The sequence below is a fragment of the Macaca thibetana genome, chromosome 3 (genome assembly GCF_024542745.1).
Source record: "Macaca thibetana thibetana isolate TM-01 chromosome 3, ASM2454274v1, whole genome shotgun sequence".
NCBI lineage: Eukaryota > Metazoa > Chordata > Mammalia > Primates > Cercopithecidae > Macaca > Macaca thibetana.
Genome location: NC_065580.1, coordinates 135,572,843 through 135,594,242, shown reverse-complemented (window position 1 = coordinate 135,594,242; position 21,400 = coordinate 135,572,843).

The window sequence follows — 21,400 nt, the reverse complement described above, 5'->3', positions numbered from 1 at the left end:
ACCAGCCCAGGCAACATAGTGAGACCCCATCTGCACACACACACACATACACACACACGTACACGCACACACACACACACACACACAATTCTAAGTGACTGTTTTTCCACTTTGCTGAATTTACTCATTCATCAATTTATTTATTTCACAGACAGGTATTGAGTGGCTTTTGTCTGTTAGCATCTATTGGTCTCTAATGGCTTGAGAATGTGTAAAAATCAAGCGCTGCCCTCCAGGAAAAATGAGTCCAGTAGACAATTCAAATAAGTAAATGCTCTATTATCTTGAGGCTAATATTCAACTTCTTTTTTGGTAGCCCAAGGGCCTTGGGGTCAGAAAGCAAGTATATAGAGAGCATCTTCTCTGTGTGGTCCTAACCTGGGCACAGAGAGGGGATGAACATATAAATAAGACTTAGGACATAGTGCTTGTCTTCTGAAAGGTAACCGGTTGGAAAGAGGAGTTGGATGAGGATATCATGTTGGCAGAGTCTGGTATGAAGGGACCATTTGAGAAATGGCACCAGAGGAGGATAAGCGTTGGGATATGGAACTTCAGTGGGACCTAGCAGTTGAACACATAACCATAGGTGAAAAGTCACCCTAAACCAGTTTGTCAGGAGAAAGATGGTGGATCAGAGACTTCTGGAAGAGAAGGTGTTAATACACCACCCGGAAATAAATATATTAGGTTGGTACAAAAGTAATTGCAATTTCTGCCATTAAAAAGTAATAACAAGACCAGGTGCAGTGGCTCATGCCTGTAATCCCAGCACTTTGGGAGGCCAGGCAGGTGGATCATGAGGTCAGGAGTTCAAGACCAGCCTGGCCAACATGGTGAAACCTGGTATCTATTAAAAATACAAAAATTAGCCAGATGGACGTGTTGGTGCACACTGGTAGTCCCAGCTACTTGGTAGGCTGGGGCGGGAGAATCGTTTGAACCTGGGAGGTGGAGGTTGCAGTGAGCTGAGATCGAGCCACCCACTCCAGCCTGGGCAACAGAGTGAGACTCCGTCTCAAAAAAAAAAAAAAAGAAAAAAAGGCAAAAACCACAATTTTGCACCAACCACCAACCTAATATGATTTTACTTTTATTATAAAAGTAATACGGTTTTTAAAAAAGTGTTTCCAGAGGATATAAAAGGAAGAGTGCTCAGAAATGAAAAATGAAAGTTTTTCCCACTTCCATCCTTAGGCTCACAGTGTAGACTCAACTGAATTTCACTTTTTAGCTCTTCTCTCAGTTACCACCATAAACCTGAATGAAAAACTCTACAACTAACTTTTGATCCATAAATTTTGATGATTAATATTGCTGCCTCCCCTCCCATCTCTATTGTATGTGTGGATTTATAATACTTACGTTTTCTTCTTAAACCATAAAAATAGGTCTTCTAGGCTTTGATTATTGGTTGGTGGAAAAAGACTTAGAACTAACAGACAGCATTTACAATTGTATGATTATGTAAATATTATTCATTATAAAACTTTGAGTAGTGTGATTAGACCCAAAGAAGCATATGTAATCCTGTCATTAGGGTTGGTAGTTGCTATGCTAAAAAGCAAAAATCAATGTGAAACAGGACATGAGGGTGGCAGGGTCCAATCTGATTCCAAGGTTTGAGCGTCCAACAGGGCACACATCTCACTAGCAAGAAATTGTGTTACTCAAGAATAATACAAAAATATTTTTTCTTCCAATGTATGCATATTATTTTTTCAAATGGCTGCTAAATTGTTAAGAGAAAAATACATATTAAGCTGTGTAGACCTAAGCAAAAAGGACTGTTAGGTATTCCTTTTGAATGCTGTAAAAAAATAAATTGCAGGCTAGGTGTGGTGGCTCATGCCTGTAATCCCAGCACTTTGGGAGGCCGAGGCAGGTGGATCATGAGGTCAGGAGTTTAAGACCAGCCGGGTCAACATGGTGGAACTCCGTCTCTACTAATAATACAAAAATTAGCTGGGGTATGGTGGCACGTGCCTGTAGTCCCAGCTACTCAGGAGGCTGAGGCAGGAGAATCACTTGAACCTGGGAGGTAGAGGTTGCAGTGAGCTGAGATCGCGCGACTGCACTCCAGCCTGGGCAACAGAGTGAGACTCCATCTCAAAACAAAACAAAACAAAAAAAAATTGCTAAGTTACTAAGATTTATATGAACTGAGAAAGTCTGGGAACTTCTGACATAACTTTGATTCTAGAAAATTCCTTCTGACTCCTGTGTGGACAATGGCTGGGAGATATAAGAGCAGAAGCAGGGAGATGAGTCAGGAGATTATTGAAGTACACTTTTTCTTTTTCTTTTTTTTGGGGGGGGACAGAGTCTTGCTTTATCTCCTAGGCTGGAGTTCAGTGGTGTGATCTTGGCTCACTGCAATCACCGCCTCCTGAGTTCAAGCCCTTCTCCCACTTCGGCCTCCCAAGTGGCTGGGACTACAGATGTATACCACCATGGTCAGCTAATTTTAAAAAATTTTCTGTGGAGACAGAGTCTTGCTATGTTGCCCAGACTGGATTTGAACTCCTGGCCTCAGGTGATCCTCCCACCTTGGCCTCCCAAAGTACTGGAATTACAGGCATGAACCACTGTGCCCAGCCTGGACCTCAAGTTTATATGCTGTGTTAGCTTTGTCTTTCTCAGTAACAAATTACCCTGATACTTAGTGGCTTAAAATAATAAACAATTATTATCTCTTGGTTTCTGTGGGCCAGAAATTCAGCAGCAGCTAAGCTGAGTGATCTGGCTCAGCATCCCCTGTGAGGTTGCAGTCAAGGTATAGAATGGGGCTATGCTCATCTGAAGGCTTAACTGGGATGAAGGGTCCATATTTAAACAGACTCACATGGCTATTAGCAGGAGGCTGAGCCTCTGGCTGTTTGTTGGATTGAGGTCTTGGTTCCTAGCCACATGTACCTCTGCATAGGGCTGCTTCAGTCTCTTTGTAACATGCAGTTGGCTTCTTCCAGAGCAATTGATTCAAGAGAGAGCAATGCACGAGAAGCCAGCATGTCGTTTAGGACCTGGCCTTGGTAGTGAAATACCATCAGGTCTGCCTTATGCTATTGGTCACACAGATCAGCCTGATACAGTGTCAGAAGAGACTACACAAGGGTATGAACATCAGGAAGGAAGAATTGTCTTGGGCTACCTTGGAAGCTGCATTCCACCCAGCAAAATAATAATAATCATCTTCATATTTATTATGGTTATAATATAATGATTATAAATGAATGTAATACATGATTATAAAAATAATCATTATTATTATTATTTTCAGACAGGGTCTTGTTACCTAGGCTGGAATGCAGTGGTGCCATCATGGCTCACTGCAGCCTCCAGCTCCTGGGCTCAAGTGATCCTCCCACCTCAGCATCTCGAGTAGCTGGGACTACAGGCACGTGACCAAGTCCAGCTAATTATTTAAGTTTTTGTAGAGATGGGGCCTTTCTAGGTTGCCCAGGTTGGTTTTGAACTCCTGGCCTCAAGTAATCCTCCTACCTCAGTCAATAAATAAGCAATGTATTTCACGCATTGCTAGTTATGTCACTGGTTCTGGGGAGGGTTGCGGTTTCTAGGGAGGTAAGTACTTGGGGGTAGCAGCTGTCAGGAGCACACACACCAAAGTGAATTTTGCTCTCAGCACAAGGGCTGTTCACCTCTCATGCTACAATTTTCTTGCTGGATGTATTCCTCCAGGGTCGTCTGGGGTGTCAGTGCAAATGTAAAGACAACCTACCGACTGCTTTGTTTTTCAGGGCATTGAGGCTGAAAACTGGAAGAGTTGTGTTCTTAATGTTCTTAAGGAATTTTTTCACTACCTGACTGGAGCTTATAGATGTCTCAGGGATCACCCCTAACAGCGGCTCTCAACTTTGGGTGCACAGAGGAATCTCTTGGGGGCTTTAAAAAATATGGAAGCTAGTGTCCCAGAACCAGTAATTCTGAACTGATTGGTCTGGGGAGTAGTTTGGGCAATGAAATTTTAAAAGCTTCCAAAAAGCTTGAGAATCACTGAACTGAGAGAGAACCACTTAGAACCTCTTGCTTCTGCGGGCAAGAGGCTGTGAAGATGGAGCATTTCCCATCTCCCAGGTACACAAATGTGCAGAGGGCTACCGCTCTCTGAAGGATGGGGTCTGTGCGTCTCAGCTCTAAGCAGTGGCTCATTCAATGGTTTCCCTCTTTTAGCTGTTGAATTGCATTTTGGAAATCCAGTCAGTCGAGTCAAAAACATCAATTAGAATCTGTTCTTCCTTGTATTAAAGTTTTATTTTATTTTTTCTCTTTAGGGCTAAAGAAATTGGTTCCACATCGCTTTTAGACGATACTGACTCAGTTAAATGCAATTTCAATGAATGCTATATTGCTTAATTAGACAATAATATCAAAGAAATTGACCATTATTTCTGGTTATTGACTTTTCAGATGGCCTGTATTACCATTTATATTCTTTCCAGTTGGGTTTTTAAGCATGAAAATAATTTATTGAGGGATTGTTCTTAGAAGCTATTTTTAATAGCCTAATGGCTTTTTAATTTTCAAATCATTTATATTCATCAGCTGCAGCCAAGAAAGGGCTCAGATTGCCTCTCCCTGCATGGCCGTTCCTTCCTCTTCAGTTATTAATTGGTTTTACTTGGATGTAAAGCTGTGGGAAGCAGGATTTCCACCCTATTTATGATGTCAGAAGGGGCACACCACCAAGGAAACGAACTTTGGGCTGGAAGCCACAAAAATAACTAAGAAAACCCAATGTTTATTGAATAACTGCTCTATGCCAGGCAATTTATGTAGATTGGATTGCTTCTAATCCTTTCAGTCATTCTATAACGTCAGCGGTATTATCTTTTCTTAGTAGAATGGGAAATGAGGACTCAGGTAAGTGGAATGTCATCGTAATCATCATTACTGTCATCATCATCATTATCATCATCATCATAATTATCTTCCTTCTCATCATCATCATCAAGGCTGATGCACATTGACAGAAGGCCATGCATCCCAGTTTACGTTGTGTCTCTGTGTAATTTTTAGTAGTGTTTCTTTTTGCTTTTGAAATTACCCCAATTAGGACAAGAGAGTAAATGATCACTCTGCTTCTTGGACCCTTGACAGTTGCCAGGCCCTGTGTCAAGCACTTCATATGGATGACCATGCTCAAACCTCCCAACAGCCAATGGGTACTTTTATTACCCTTCCTTTATAGATGGGGAAACTGAGGCACTGTAAGTCAAGGTCAAGGTGAAGACACTTGCAAAAGTCACAGAGCTGATTCATGATGGAGCCCAGCTCTAAGCCTAGGCAGCCTCATTTACTCTCCATTCTCTTTCTGGTACACCAAGCTGAATATCAATCAATATCACAGTTTCAAAAATCTGGACCAGGGTGAAAGTTCCATGAGAGTATTTATTGGGTGAAAATAGCAAAAACACTATTATAACCACAGGAACATTGAGTTGTTTTGATGTGGTGGAACTCTATTATGAATAAGCAGCAGGAAATCACATTTTCTGGTGTTAGGCTCTGTAGAGGAAACGCAGACTCTTTATATTGAATTAGCTAGAAGAACTTGTGCTTTGAAAGCCGTGGGGCAGCTGGACAGGATGCACACAATCCTCTCAATTCCTACGAGCTTAATTAGACAAACTCATTGACTGTCAACAGCCATGATTATTTTCCTGGGACCTCAGACTGCCTTAATACAAATATAGCATCCAAAAAAGGGTGGCTGAGGCTCCTGGGTCCTGTATGCAGCCACTTATAACTGGAGTGCTATGTCCAATTCAGAGTATCATGCTGCAGAGGAACCAGGAATGAAGTGGGGTGTTTCTGGATGAGGGTGACCAGCTGGTGAGGGGGAATGAAAGCCAAATCCTCAGAAAAGCTTGGGAATGATTTGCTGCTATTCGCTCAGGGGAGAAGAAGGCTCAGAACAGGGAACCGAGAATAGGCACTTAGAATTCAGCAGGGATATCCTATCAGACATATTTTGTACCATCTCAGAGCTATCACTGATGGGGAGATGGTAGCTGCAGGAAATAGCATCATCTCCCTCTCTGCATTTGTTTCTAGCTCCTGGGAGAGAAGATAGTGGTATAACTGGCTGGACTGGGTGACATGTCAGTCTGTCTTTGTAACCTAATTGTGACACTCCTCACCATAAGGCAGTGTGAACATTTACAGAAGACGGTGATGTTGGCTGGGGTCTCCAATCCCTTGAGACCTAGAGAAGATGGACTTGAATCCCCATCTGCCCCTCTGACCATACGAAGCCCTTGCTGAGACTTTTGCAAAATCCTAGAGGCTTTCTATGTTTTGCTCTCTACTGGCTGTGAGGCCCTCTTCCTTCACAAAGTGGTTGGACCATCTTCTAGGCTGTCTTGCTGTCTTCATTCCACACATAATTAGCTTGAATCCATGGTAATGTTGCTTAAACAGACAAATTACATTCTTTGCAGAATGAGTTTATGCTGTGTGTTTTGGTCAAGGAAGGGCAGAGTTTTTGTTAGTAGACTATAGCGGTCTTTCTTGTCTCTGCAAAACTGCCTTTAATTAAACATTAAGTATCTTACAATTCTTAAAATGACTTTGGCGATCCATCACTAGGGGACTTTTGCTAACCTTTGATTATAGATTACTTGCTATTTTAATTTTTTTTGCCCCTTTCTTTTTCATTCTTTTCAGGATCAAAATACTTATATAAGGTATTTTGGCTATTTCTCTTATTGACCATTCCCTACTGACTTCCAAGTTCTAACACAGTAGTTTTGGCCATGACCTATGGTAAGAATCACAGCATACCACGATTCAAAACATTTATACAATACTTACTCTTGCTACCTCTGATGCACTAGGCCTATTTTCTATTCTATGCAATGCAGTGCAATGCTATGCTAGCCTATCTTGTCCTATCCCATCACATTTCCATTCCATTTCATTTAAAAATTTTAGTCATGATTCACCAAACTGATTGCAACCCACTGATGTAATAGGACTTGAAATTTTCAAACCACTGCTCTTAGTTTTCTTTTTTTTAAACTCAAGTGATTTTCCAAGTACTTTTCTGTCACTGTTTTGCTTATGTGAGTCCTATAATGCAAATCTTTCAAAGACAAGGCCTTGCTTTTGAATTCCCCACACTAACTAACTAGTCTGATTCTAAGCACATAGCAGGGTAAAGTAGATATGGCGTTTATTGATCAGTGGAATGATGTGGGTCCTCTAAACTTCACTGAAACCAGAAAGGGACCCTTAGGACTGGAAACACAAGGATAGGTGCCCTCTGCAACTATAATACATTAGAGATTGGGTGGAGAAGCCCTTTGTAAGTCATAATGTGCTCCTCAAAGCCCAGTTTATTTAAAGGTATTTGTTCAGTGGATTTACACGGAACCTCATTCCTGCAGGATTTGCCGCAGAAATTAGAAACACAAGACATACTCCTGACCTTGAGGAGTTCAGGAACTGACAAAGAATTAATTCATAACACAGTAGAATGAATTTACAACAGCATTGCCTTAGTCTGTGTTGTATTGCTATAAAGCATCCCTCTATAGCAACACCACACAGACTAAGGGAACACTTAGTTGTCTTAGTGACAACTGGGTAACTTATAAAGAAAAGAGGTTTATTTAGCTCATGGTAACTCAGACTATACAAGAGGTATGGCACCAGCATCTGCATCTGAGGGCCTCAGGCTGCTTCCACTATGGTGGAAGGCAAATGGGAGCCAGTATGTCCAGAGATCACATGGCTAGAGAGAAAGCAAGGTGGGAAAAGGTGCCAGGGTCTATTAAACAACCAGCTCTTAAGGGAGCTAACAGAGTAAGAACTCACTCATTCCCCCAATTCAGGGCAGTAATGTATTCATGAGAAATCTGCCTTCATGACCCAAACATCTCTCATTAGGTAGGCCCCACTTCCAACATTGGGGATCAATTTTCAATATAAGGTTTGGAGGGGACAAATATCTAAACCATAGCAAGTGAGATTAGTGTTGCGCTAGAAGCGTGTATGTTGTGAAGCTGGAACCCAGACAGGGTTAGCATGGAGGAGGTGCTATTTGGACAAGGTCTTATAGGTTGGATTGGTATTAGTCAAAGGGAAAAAAACATTTTAGTCAGAAGAGACAGTATGTACAAAGGTCACCAGACTTAAGAGCGGGTTGCGTTTTGGGAAATGGATGTTGGTCGCAGATGGTTGGTGTAAAGGGTATAATGTGCGGGGTGGTCAGAGATAAAAGGCTGGGGTTAGGTTGTAAGGGATTTTGACCTTGTATGGAAAGCTATCTGATGATTATCAGAGGGAAGGGTAGAGAATAGACCCAAGGCAGAGAGGCTTGGGGAGGGCAGCTGGTTAGGAGATGAAGGAACTCTGCTTTCAGCATCTGCACCAGCTAGGCAGTGACATCAGGGCATGGCTCTCTTGCTGTGGAATCATTAGACAGTTTCTGCTGTGGCAGTCAGGGATGTGCCCTCTACCCAATCTGACTTTGATCTGGCAGTTCCCTTGGAGAGTGTCAGCCAAGCGTGGAGGAGGCCTGCATGGCATCTGCCAATCATCCTAGGAGGAGGGGGAGGAGAAGAAAGTGATATCCGCAAGGTGCTTTTGCTGAAATGATGTAAATATCCAATGGCAGTCTCATGTTGAATGGGTGGCCAATGATTCCATTCATGGTGTAAGCTCTCTTGATGATTAGGCAGTTACTATAAACAGCCTGCCCAAATTGGCTTAATCAGATGCAGCCTTGATTTTGCCAAGGGAGAGATGTGTATGATCACACTGTGAGATAGGGAGAGAAGAAGAGGAATTATTAGTTTGATGTCCTAAATGTCCATCACTGGGCACTTTAAAAAAAAAAAAAAAAGTCGGCCAGGTGTGGTGGCTCATGTCTGTAATCCCAAAACTTTGGGAGGCTGAGGTGGGCGCATCACGAGGTCAGGAGATGGAGACCATCCTGGCTAACATGGTGAAATCCCGTCTCTATTAAAAACACAAAAAATTAGCCGGGTGTGGTGGCGGGTGCCTATAGTCCCAGCTACTCGGGAGGCTGAGGCAGGAGAATGGCATAAACCTGGGAGGTGGAGGTTGCAGCGAGCTGAGATCACGCCACTGCACTGCAGCCTGGGTGACAGAGTGAGACTCCGTCTCAAAAACAAAAACAAAAAAGTCATGTTAAAAGAAATAAAACCTTAATGCATATTAGCCATAATATCACATGGTATTATAGAATATACTACATATTACATCCATCCTGTCTCTCAGTGAACTTTAATTGTGATAAACTTATAGAGGTCCACAGCAAGACACATAATCAAACTGTGGAAGGAAAAGAGAATCGTGACAGTAGCAAAACAGAAATGATTTGTCAGGTACAGTGAACCTCAAAAAGATTTCCTGTTTCACATTGATTTTTGCTTTTTTAGCCCAGCAACTACCAACCCTAATAATAGGGTTACATATGCTTCTTTGGTTCTAGTATGTCTCAGATCGTCCCGAGAGTTTGGAGGTCAGGCTTCTACTTTCTGCTTTCTATAGAAACCAGAGAGAGCAGTAAGGGGTGTATCAGGCTGCAGCAGAACCCCTGCCTGGGCATGCCTCCTTATTTGGGAATGTGGTGCTGGGTTCCCTATTTTAGCTTCTGCCCTGGGCACCGATATAGTGCTTGTTTGCAGCAGTTCTGTATCTGTTCACTTGCATCACTACCTTCCATGGTCCAAGCTGAGCCAAGAAATGGGGAGAAGATGGGATGGGGAGCGGGGGCTCCACTATCTCATGATCCAGAGCCTTGACCATTTTCCCCACACACCATCTACCTGGGGATCTGGGAATTATTTCAGGCCTTTAACAAACAGGCTCATTGCATACGTTTTCTGTGGCAAGGTAGAACTGGTGTCTATCCCTAGGAGGTCTCATATCTTGAGGGAGGCGGGAATGTGGTAAAGGAAAAAGGGGATGAAATGAGGATGGGAGGACTCAGCTTTTAAGGGGCACAGATAACCTCTTCTGGTTACTGGGACTTGTTTGGCTTTCCTCTGGTAGCCAGGATAACTTCTCAGTACCCTTTTAACTGGGAAAGAAGTCTCTCCATCAGCCCCTCAGCCACCACCACCCTGCTTCTGCCACCTGCCTCTTGTAGACCTACACTAACAAATGCCACAAACTTCCCGTCCATCACCGAGCCCTTCTACAACATCTATTTGCCTGACCTTGTACATTTGTTGGGGGTTCGTGTTTGGGAAGGGCTCTTTTATTCAGAGACTTTATCTTTCCCACAATTTAAGGGCTAAAAAGCTTTACTTTTATGCAATGGTGGTGATATTGCCTGTTACTTGGCCCAAGAAAGAGTTGGCAGCAATATGCAGGCTTCAAAAAACATTGCAGATTTTATCTGAGTATGAAAAATGAAGTTCTAGAACATTCTACTATCTGCTCATTTAGGGAAGAGGGGGCTGAGACCTAAAGGTATGTTATTGATCAACCACCTGAGAAAGGCAGATTTCTGACCTTGCCAGGAATTTAATAAATGACAAATGAAAAGATCAGAGGCTTAACTTCATTTGGATCTTAAGCTATCCTTACTTGGGTTCTTTCTAGGTGTCACAAAGATGGTGATGCTGACAAGAATTCCCAAACAATCATTCTCTGTCGTCACCCACCCCCATGCAGGAAATTTATAGCCACTCTTAAGTTGCTCCTGAATAGAAGGGTGAAAATGCAGAAGTTGTCTTGGGTCTATGAGTAACACAAGCTACCTGCTAGTTTCCTTCTTCCTGCTTCAGTGGGCTGTGCACACATCTCTAGGACTTATTCATGTCTATTTTGGCACATCTAAGGCTGATGCTGGCCAAAGGCTTCTCTCTGGCCACTGTCTAGTGGTGAGTATGTCCACATCAAAGTTTAGGGTATAAATGCTTGCTGTTACCCATTGTAGTCAGCTGAACAATGATCCCCCAAATAAACCAGGTCTCAATCTCTGGGACCTGTAAACTTAAAGTTTACCTTATTCAGAGAAAGAATCTTTGCAGATGTAATCAAGTTAAAGATTTTGAAATGGGGAGATGATTATGTAGGTGGACCCTATATTATGCAATCATATGGTAGTTTTATTTTTTGAGACAGAGTTTCACTCTGTCAACCAGGCTGGAGTGCAGTGGCATGATCTTGGCTTACTGCAAGCATCACCTTCTGGGTTCAAGCGATTCTTGTGCCTCAGCCTCCTGAGTAGCTGGGATTACAGGCTTGCACCACTACGCCCAGCTAACTTTTGTATTTTTAGTAGAGATGGGGTTTCGCCATGATGGCAAGGCTGGTCTTGAACTCCTGACCTCAGGTGATCCATCCACCTCAGCCTTCCAAAGTGCTGCAATTACAGACGTGAACCACTGCACCTGGCCACATGTATCCTTATAAGAGGGAGGGAGAGGGAAATTTAACACATGCAGAGAAGGCTACAAGAAGATGGAGCAGAGACAGAGATTTGAAGATGCTGTTCTTAAAGATGGGAGTGATGTGGGCACAAGCCAAGGAATGCCGGCAGCCACCAGAAGTTGGAAAGGTGAGAAATGAATTCTTTCCTAGAGCCTTTAGAGGTTGTGTGTCTCTGCCAACACCTTGATTTTGGTCAAGTGACATAGATTTTTGACTTCTGACCTCCAGAACTGGAGTCCAGAAGGGTATTATTTTAAGCCACCTAATTTGTGGTCATTGGAAACAAATGGCTGCTGACATCTGCACAAGGACTTCCAAGGCCAAAGTTGAAGGTCTGATATTTCAATACCCATGCTAGGATCTGTTTGCAGGCATTCATGGCTCATTGTCATCCTACATGAACTTCACAGGAGAGCCAGACAATTCTAACTCACAGATACTAGCAGATTTGGCTAATCTAGAAAGCCAGGCCAAACATCAAGACAGGCAGGGCCTGAGGAAGGTTGCATTCTCAACAGAGGTCATGAAAGAAAGACGACAACTCTGCCTTCTGTCGGCAGCTGCTCCCCACTTTTAGCTCCTTGCCACACTCTGACAACCCATATCCTATTGCAGGGAATGCAACATGATCAGGAAAGAGAGGATACATTAGCCTTCCATTGAGATACTGACTTCGAACTCAGACATGCCTGTTGTGGGAAGGCTCTCTTTCTTCTCCTTATAAGTCACTGGATCACAAGACCCTCAGCCTGACAGTTGAATATTTGTGTCTCTATGGCCAGCAGCTATAATCAGAAAAGACCTTGAATTATGCATACCTTGCATGTTAATTTGGGGAAAGGTGGAATGGCTTTGTTGGATACATGACGGCAAGTAGGTAGAGAGGGTACTGTGAGCTTGTCAGGGGCAAGTGGTCATTCCTGTGCCAAACAAAGCCAGGCTGGCTAGTGTTTATTGGCCTTTTGACTACAATATCCCCTCCTTAGGACAGAGGCAAGAGGTCCCTGTGGAGACGTGGGCCAAGGGCCCATGATCATGACAGGCAGCTGTCTCTGCTAAGAATATTTCCTCTTCTGAGTTGATCATTGTCCTGGAATCAGATTTTGCAGTTTTTTCCCTGGTAGCTTCTCTATTCAGTTGACCATTAGAAGGTGAATCCACCAATCTTCTACATATCGGATGTCTAGATGCTGAAGCTCAAGCTGGGATCCTTCTTTTATATTTTAGAGACAATATAAAATCCTGTAAAATCCTGCCTCTACAAATGAATGCCTCTTCTGCCTCACTGATCAAGGAAGAATAGCCTGTGGTGATAGACAGGTCATAGTGACAGTGTGGAGAGCTTCAGAATTGGGTATCTAATGCTGGACATTGGAATAGTTTGGGTAGCCATTTGCTAGTATGTCTGTTGTTAACCTTGCCTAAATTCCTAAGGTCTGGGGGTAAAATGCTCCTTACTTTGCAGTCACTGACCCACTTTAAATTTGTTAAGCCCAAGATTTGTTATCAAAATGGAAAATAGCACTGGCTTCCTGCCTTCGTCCTCCTTTAGATGATTAACACCAGCTTCCGTGAGCAGAATTTCTCCTTCAATGTTCCCCATCATTCTCCTCCATCACCTGCACTAACTGTCAAATGATATTTTCTCTTGGCCATGTCTGTACAAGGTCGAGTTTATTCATACTATGAAAGTTTTATGAGTTGAATTTTTAAAATTTATTTTAAATTTTGAAACAATCGAACTTAAAGAACTGGTGAAGGTTCAACTAAAATGATTTTTTTTTGTTCTGAAACAATGGAGAATAAATTGCCTACCTGATGCTCTCTTATTCCTGAATATTTTTGTGTGTCATTCCTAAAAACAAGCGTGTTCTCCTACAGAATCACAACACAAGGGTCACAATCAGAAAGTTAACATTGATGTATGTCTATCATCTAGTCCTCAGACCATGCTCAGTTTTGCTGATTGTCTCAATCATGGTTTTCTTCCCAGCCAGGATCCGGTGTTGCACTGAAATGTGAGGTCTCTTTAGGCACCTTTGGTTTGGACTGGTTCTTCCTCAGTCTTTCCTTGACTTTCGCAGCTTTGACATCTGGGCTGAATTTTGTTTGTTTGTTTGTTTGTTTGTTTGTTTGAGATGGAGTCTCTCTCTGTTGCCCAGACTGGAGTGCAGAGGCATGATCTCGGCTCACTGCACCCTCTGCCTCTTGGGTTCAAGCAATTCTCCTGTCTGAGCCTCCCAAGTAGCTGGGATCACAGGTGTGTGCCACCATGCCCAGCTAAGTTTCGTATATTTAGTAGAGATGGGGTTTCACTATGTTGGCCAGGCTGGTCTTGAATTCCTGATCTCAGTTGATCTGTCTGGGATGAATTTTTAACCACCCTCCACCTCCCTCATCCTCAGACTTTGGCTGGTCATTGTGAGAAAGTCATTATCCTTAAAGAAATATTTTCCTTGTCTTGCTTCACCTCATCCTAGCCTTGAGAGCAACTTGGGAGGAACACTGGACTGGGAGGTCAGAAACTTCTCTTCCTACTTTGACTTCCCCCTCACCATATTGCCCCTGTGTTGCCCCCCATGAACTGAATTTACCCTTAGTGAGATCCCAAGGACCTCTGCGCATTGTCAGGAGAATAAAGTACCCATAGATCTTAAGAGTGTCCACTAGAGAGAAACTGCTGCTATTTCATTACATAACATAGTGTCCCCCTCACTGTAGTATTAAGAAACATATCCTTTCCTCCAGTAATTTTTTTTTTTCATTTTATGGACATTGTTACCTGCTAAGGTGTCTTCTTTCACAATATTTATGACAGTTGGCTTGTGGCAGTAAATGTGTGAACTGTTTTGATGTTTTCAACCTTACATTCACTGTTTCCTTTATATTTATTCCTTTTTTCTGTTTGGCATTATTTTTACACTCTTTTAAGATGTCTTATATAAATAAGCAAATCCCAGTATACAATATTTTATACATCAAGTTCTGACTCTGTAAAATCAACAAACTCTGGTTTGTTCCTCACAAGATGGCTGCCCCCATGCATGCTCAAGATGGCTGCTACTTGCACATGCTCAAGATGGCTGCCACCCATAAGTGCTCACTGCATGTTGAGAGATTAGATCTGTGCCATTTGAAGGCAGTAGGCTGGGCCTTCCACCCTGTTTGCCAGATACCTGAAATAGACTTCAGTTTGGGATTCAGTAAGCTGTTTTGCAGCCATGGCTAGCATTTGATTAAAGTCACCGTCATGTGGGGTCTATGGACAAGCATCTTTTCCTTGCAGACATCCATTCTCAGGGAATGCTGTTACCACGCTGTTCTGCTTGGAGCATTTGTGTTTTAGTCTTGTGGGAGTCCTGAGCTTTACACTCCACTCAAGAAAGAAAGGGCTGATATGATAGGCAGACAGACAACACTGTCACCCCAGCAGAGCCAATATTTCCTCCCACAGAACTCCAAATGATAGGAGTCCCAGTACCTGGAGTTCCTGCTACAACAGTAGAGACCTGACACATAGGCACCACCCATTCAGAGTTTTAGCTTTACTTGTCTTATTGACTTGAAAGCATCTGGAGGCAACAGATGCGTGCATCTGAAGATGCTTGGGGACAAGATGTGTTAAGGAGTGTGCAAGGGTTTGCTAGGTCAACAAATCAAAGCAGCATGCTATAACCTGCCCATGGATTGTGTGTGCAGGGACTACTGTCCCTGACCTGCAGACAAGACAGGACTTTGCAGTCAAGCTACTGGACACAGGTGGGGGGAAAGCAGGTTAGTGAAAGGGGAGTGTAGAAATTTCCTGTGGCTACTGTGACACATTACCACAAACGAGGAACTTAAACACTGTAAGAATTAAAGAAAGAGGAAAGAAACATGAAAGGTGGCTTGATGGTTAGGACAGGCTTATTTTAGAGAAAACAATCCTGAGAGGAGCATCTGGATGCGTTAGGTCAGAGGCACACTCTCTTACAGACTAAGAGTTTTTAAGGATTTAGGGTGGAAGAGTTTATCAGAGGCTTGGACTGCTTCTGTGTCTCTTTGTTGTGCTTATATGGGAGGGAGAGTTGTGTGTCTGTTCCCACACATCTTTCTGCAGCTGCAGGCACATCCCCTGAGTCTGCTTTTTGCTTTTCTACCTTAGTGGATTTGAAGGGAAAGGAATGTACTTATTAAGGCCCACTCTTTTACTGGGGCACATTGTATGAGGGTGAAGTTTGGCAATTACCCAAGAGACGTTCCCTCTGTGCCCAAGATATCTTATCTGTGTTTTACTATCTGCTCTTTCTGGCTGCTTGTAGTTAGAAAAGAAGTGATTTCCTTGAAATGCATGAGGCTAGAAAGGGAGCTGGAACTTAAAGTGGCAGTGTTTGTCTGAGATGATGGTGCTCCTGCTCTGTCAAACATCAGGAGTTTTTTCTCTCATGGTTCTGGAGGTTAGAAGTCTGATAAATCAAGGTGTCAGCAGGACCACACTCCTCCAAAGGCTCTAGGAGATAATCCTTTCTTGTCTCTGTCAGATTCTGGTTGCTCCAGTTGTTCCTTGGCTTGTGGCCCCATCACTCCAATCCCTGCCTCTGCAGTCACATGGCCTCCTGTTACGTGTCTCTCTCAAAATTAATCCCTTTGCCTCTTTCCTTTAAATTTTTTTTGTGGTTACAAAGTAGGTGTCTATATTTATAGGGTACGTGAGATATTTTACAACACAAAATAATCACATCAGTGTAAATGTGTGCAATGTGAAATAATCACATCAAGGTAAGTGGGGTATGCATCACCTCAAGCGTTTATCCTTTGTATTACAAACAGTCCAATCATACCCTTGTAGTTATTCCAAAATGTACAATTAAATTACTGTTGACTGTAGTCACTCTGTTGTGCTATCACAAACTAGATCTTATTTATTCTATCTAACTATATTTTTGTACCCATTAACTATGTTTTGTACCTATCTCCACACCCTTCCTAACTCCATAACTACCCTTCTCAGACTCAGGTAACCATCATTCTCTGGGAGTTTGATTATTTTAATTTTCAGCTCCTACAAAGGAATGAGAACAGGCAAAGTTTGTTAGTTACGTGCAAAGTTGATTATTCCACTTGATAATCCAGGATAAACTTCTGTAGAGATACTTCATTACATCTTTTGCACAGAAGATAATATTCACTCTTTTGCCATATGAGGTAATATTCACAGGTTCTGGGGAATAAGATATGGATGTATCTTTTTGGGGGCATGCTATAGAGAGGAAATCTCTAATCTTATTGACCAAATACAAACATGAAGTTAGAGGAGGCTAGAGATGGGGGCAAAATTGATTTAACATATTCCTGTTTTGAGTGTGTATTTTATGTAGTGCCTTCTAATCTCAAGTATAAATTAATATTCAGGAAATAATCACTACATTAGATTTGGTAAGGACCATAGTCGAGTAGGAAAAAAAAAGTATCCTAGTGTTTCACTGAAGCTTCTGACATCCCTGACCATTTTGAGTTCATTATCTACATCAATGTGCATTCCTGAATGGTAAAATTCATTAATTTGGCCAGTATTGAAGCATCTTTATAACAGTTCAACCAGTTACATATTTAAGCAATTCCGTTTTTCTATAGTGAGTTTAAAATGGTTGTCAGTGTTTCAGTTTTGTTCTTAGTTGTAACAGCTCGGACTTTTAAAAAGTTATCCAGTAAGGATCACCACTTGTCAAAAATCAGGTTTAAGAAGATGCCATTTGATTTTGTGCAAACCTCACTTCTCAAGTCACACCAATTTATTGTTTGAGAAAAGCATTTGGTCATAGATCTGTGACTTGGCTAGTCAGGTGGCTTATACTTAAAAGCATTATTTTTTTGAGAAAACATTTTGTGTCTATGTTTTTGCTTCAACCCTCCAGACTTTTAAAGCAAAAAAAAACATGTTTCATTGGTATTTTTAGTTTCTAAAAAAAAGTACTTGTTGCACTGTATTTGCTTCAGATTATTTAAAAGCCCTTTAAATATTAATATATTGAGTAAATGGTTCTGCAACTACACTAGTCTGAGTGGGTATTATTATCCCATTCCACTCGCGGGAAGACTGAGTCCCAGAGGTCTCAGCTGAGGGAAAATTCTCTTATTAGTATCAGAGCTGGAACTGAAATTCAGATCTCCTTACTCTTAGGCCAGTGACACAGATGGCACAGGGCTTCTGACACGTCATCTCAATTTTACAAGATTCTCAAGGTTTGGAAATGCCTTAGAGACCTCGCTATCAGCTATTTGCAGGGATAGACAAACTGCAGATAAATCTTCCTGTGCATCGACTTAAAAAAAAAAAAAAAAAACACCCACTAGATTTTCTGTTTGGTGCCAACATTGACAGTTTCTTTCCTCTACAGACCTACGTGAATTGATGACATCAGCTCAGCCCCAGATCAGTGTCTTCTTGGGCTGTTTGGAACGGTTGTCTCTTCCACTGTCCCCTTCAGTGTGCATTGTGTGTGAGAGGGGACACCTGAGTTGTTGGACTGATGTCCTCTGTGGGGCTGGTGAGAAGTCCGGGGCATGCTTCACTCCGAACAGGTCGATCTGGGGTGAATTATTAGCTGCATGCTGACTTCTAAGTGGAAGTCTATATCTTGCCTAGTTCTGCTCTGTGCAAACCTTGTCGTCTTACCTTGTGAATATTGATTGCATTTAAACAGGTTTTTTGCCCCAGGCCTGGTCAAGGCACCAATTAGATGTTGACTCTCATGCCGCTTGCATAAGGCTGTCTATGATTATGGATATGGGACTGGTTCCAACATGCAGCCCTTTCAGACAGGAAAGATGCTTTAGCCTGAATAATTTATTGGAAACCCCTTTCTAGCACAAAAACAAGAGTAGAGTGAGCTCACCGAGACGAAACGGCAATTCATCAGTATGTTGCAACTTCTCCTTTCCCTGGTCCCATTCTGTCTCCTCTCATACGCTCGGTTTTTACTTAATAAAATAAATCGTTTGTTTGCAGGTTGGGGAGAGATTTCTCAGGCAACATTCTGAATTCCTGACAAGAAAGGTTGAACCACATGATTTATTTTGATATAGCAAATGACGGAACACATATTTGGTGATTACAGGAGGATTTTGCTTCTTTGGCATCTTTGTACTTAATTCTTTGTTTGTGAACCTTCAAAAGCAAAATCTTTTAAAAAGCACATTAAAAAAATAGCCTGCCAGGTGCAGTGGCTCAGGCCTGTAATCCTGGCATTTTGGGAGGCCAAGGTAACCAGATTGCTTGATTCCAGGAGTTTGAGACTAGCCTGGGCAACTTAGCAAGATCTGTATCTCTACAAAAAAAAAAAAAAAAAAAAAAGGCAAATGTGTTTTTAAAACTTTCCCACTATTTTTTAAAATCTAGAAAGATTGAAAATTGAGAAAACATAGAGAATAATTGAACAAATTATAATGCCCCTCGCATCCACAATTAAAAACTAGAGGTCTTAGCAAAATGGTTTTAGATATTTTAAAAAATGAAAGGTAAATTTGAAGTTCCATATTTATCCCTTCTTAATATCATTATGCTTTTTCTCCAAGAGTAAACATTATCTCATATATATATATATATATATATATATAAAAATATAAAATATATATATTTTTTGAGACGGAGTCTTACTCTGTTGCCCAGGCTGGAGTGTAGCAGTGCTATCTTGACTCACTGCAACCTCTGCCTCCTAGGTTCAAGGAATTCTCCTGACTCAGCCTCCCGAGTAGCTGGAATTACAGGCGTGTGCCACCACACCTGGCTAATTTTTTGTATTTTTAGTAGAGACAGGCTTCACCACGTAGGCCAGGCTGTTCTCAAACTCCTGACCTCAAGTGATCTGCCCGCCTCGACCTTCCAAAGTTCCAAAGTACTGGGATTACAGGCATGTGCTACCATGCCTGGCTAATTTTCGTATTTTCGGTAGAGATGAGGCTTCTCCGTGTTGCCCAGGCTGGTCTCAAACTCCTGGGCTCAAGTGATCCTCCCACCTCGGTCTCCCAAAGTGCTGGGATTTACAGGTGTGAGCTACTATGCTCGGCCCTGCAACTCTTTTTCATTCATGGTTTGGTTTATGGTAGCTATCCACTTGATGCACCTCAATTTAATTAATTTAACAATGAGCAATTTTATGTTGGGAGATACTGAAATGTATTTAAACTTTTATTTTTGATAAAAATTATTCTTTCTAATTTATTGCTACTATTAACAAGGTTGCTAAAAAATTTCTTAGAAATGTATAACCTTTGAGTGCTCATGAGAAAATCTTTTTAGCATAAGCGTACAAGTAATTATTAAGTTTAAGTTTTAGCAGACTTTGCCAGATTGCTCTCCCAAGGGGATGTATTCTGTTACAACCCCTCTGCTCTAGTGAGGCTTAAAGTTTCCACTTCACATTTCATCACATTCTCATTAACATTTGATCTTGTGTGATTTTATCTCATAGTTTTAATTTGCGCTTCCCTGACCACCAGTGACACGAGGATGAATACTGCTTGATTTGTTATTACCCACTCAGGACCATCCCTCCTTTCTGGATTGCATTTTCCTATCCTTTGTTCCCATTTGTAGTTGCTTTGTTTATCTTTACCTTTATAATCTACAGAAACTCTGGATACTAATTTTTGTTGGTTATGTGGACTGTGAACATTTCCCCCAAATCTGTTGCTTTTAATTTTGCCTGAAGTAGGATTCAAAAACAATTAATTTTTGATCTATTTAAGCTATGATTTTTTTTCTGTTTAAAAACTATGTAGAAATCTCTACTGTAGGTCATAAAATTATTTTCTAATATTTTCTTGTAATGACTTTCAGGTTTATCTCTCACGTTTGTATCTTTAATCTACCTAGAATTTATTTGCTTATTTATTTGTTTGTTTATATTTGGCATGGGGTGAGCTGCTGCTCCAGATCTGGACAGCCTCTTCCCCAAGACTTCTTGCTGTGGGTCAGAAATAATCCTCTTCTGTAAGTCACTGTTGGTTGAACTTTCTATTACTTGTAGCCTAACACCTTCCAATTGCTACACTTATTCTCTCTCCCCACTCCTTTTAGAATTCTCCTTTTATGTATCTTGGAGCTTATAGTGATTTTTTCCATTTTTCTTTTCTATTTGTGTGTGTATGCATATATACTGCATAATGCATATGGTTTTTACAAAATTCAAATTGCATAGCTAAGGTCAAAACAGCTTGTATATGTGTATATATATGTGTGTGCCTTATTTTGGGAGATTGCCCAGCTGTGTATTTCAGTTCACCAATTCTCTCTTTGGCTAGCTCTAGTCATCTGTTTAAACTCTCCATTGCCTATGTTTCTCAAATCACTGTATTTTTTTTACTTCTACAATTTCCAGTAGTTCCTTTTTCAAATCTACCTTTTTTTTTGTTTTCATTATGTCTTTTTCATGCCTCATAGACTCTATTTCTTTCTCCACATATGTATATTTCAAGTAAACTTATTTTAAAGTTCCACTCATATTGATTTATTATTTATGGTTTCTTTATGGCCTTTTATTGTTTGCTGATGATGTCCTATAGCATTTGATGTCTTCAAATGCTGTCTGGACTGTATCTTCAGCATGAACCATTTTTTACACCTGTGGCACATACTCTGGTTTGCAGAGACTCTTCCATGAGAATTTTCATAATTCCTTCTATTGGGGCTATGAAGAAAATCTCAGGGCCAAAGTTTTACATTTGCATCTAGCTTCATTTTTTTTTTTTTTTTTTTCTTGTAGGCAGTCAGGTTAAGAATTCTGATCTCACAGTCTCAGGCAGGGCCAGTTGAGAGGTTGAGGGGTTCTATTTCTTAAAGGCTATTGGTTTGAGTCAGTGACAAAGTTCTTCTAATTCCATTTCAAGGACAGGAAAGACATTTACTGGTGACTGGCTTCTGCTAAGGGGTTCAGTTTCTGCTCCTGTGCCAAATGTGGAGACTTGGCTTCAACTCCTTCCTCCATGG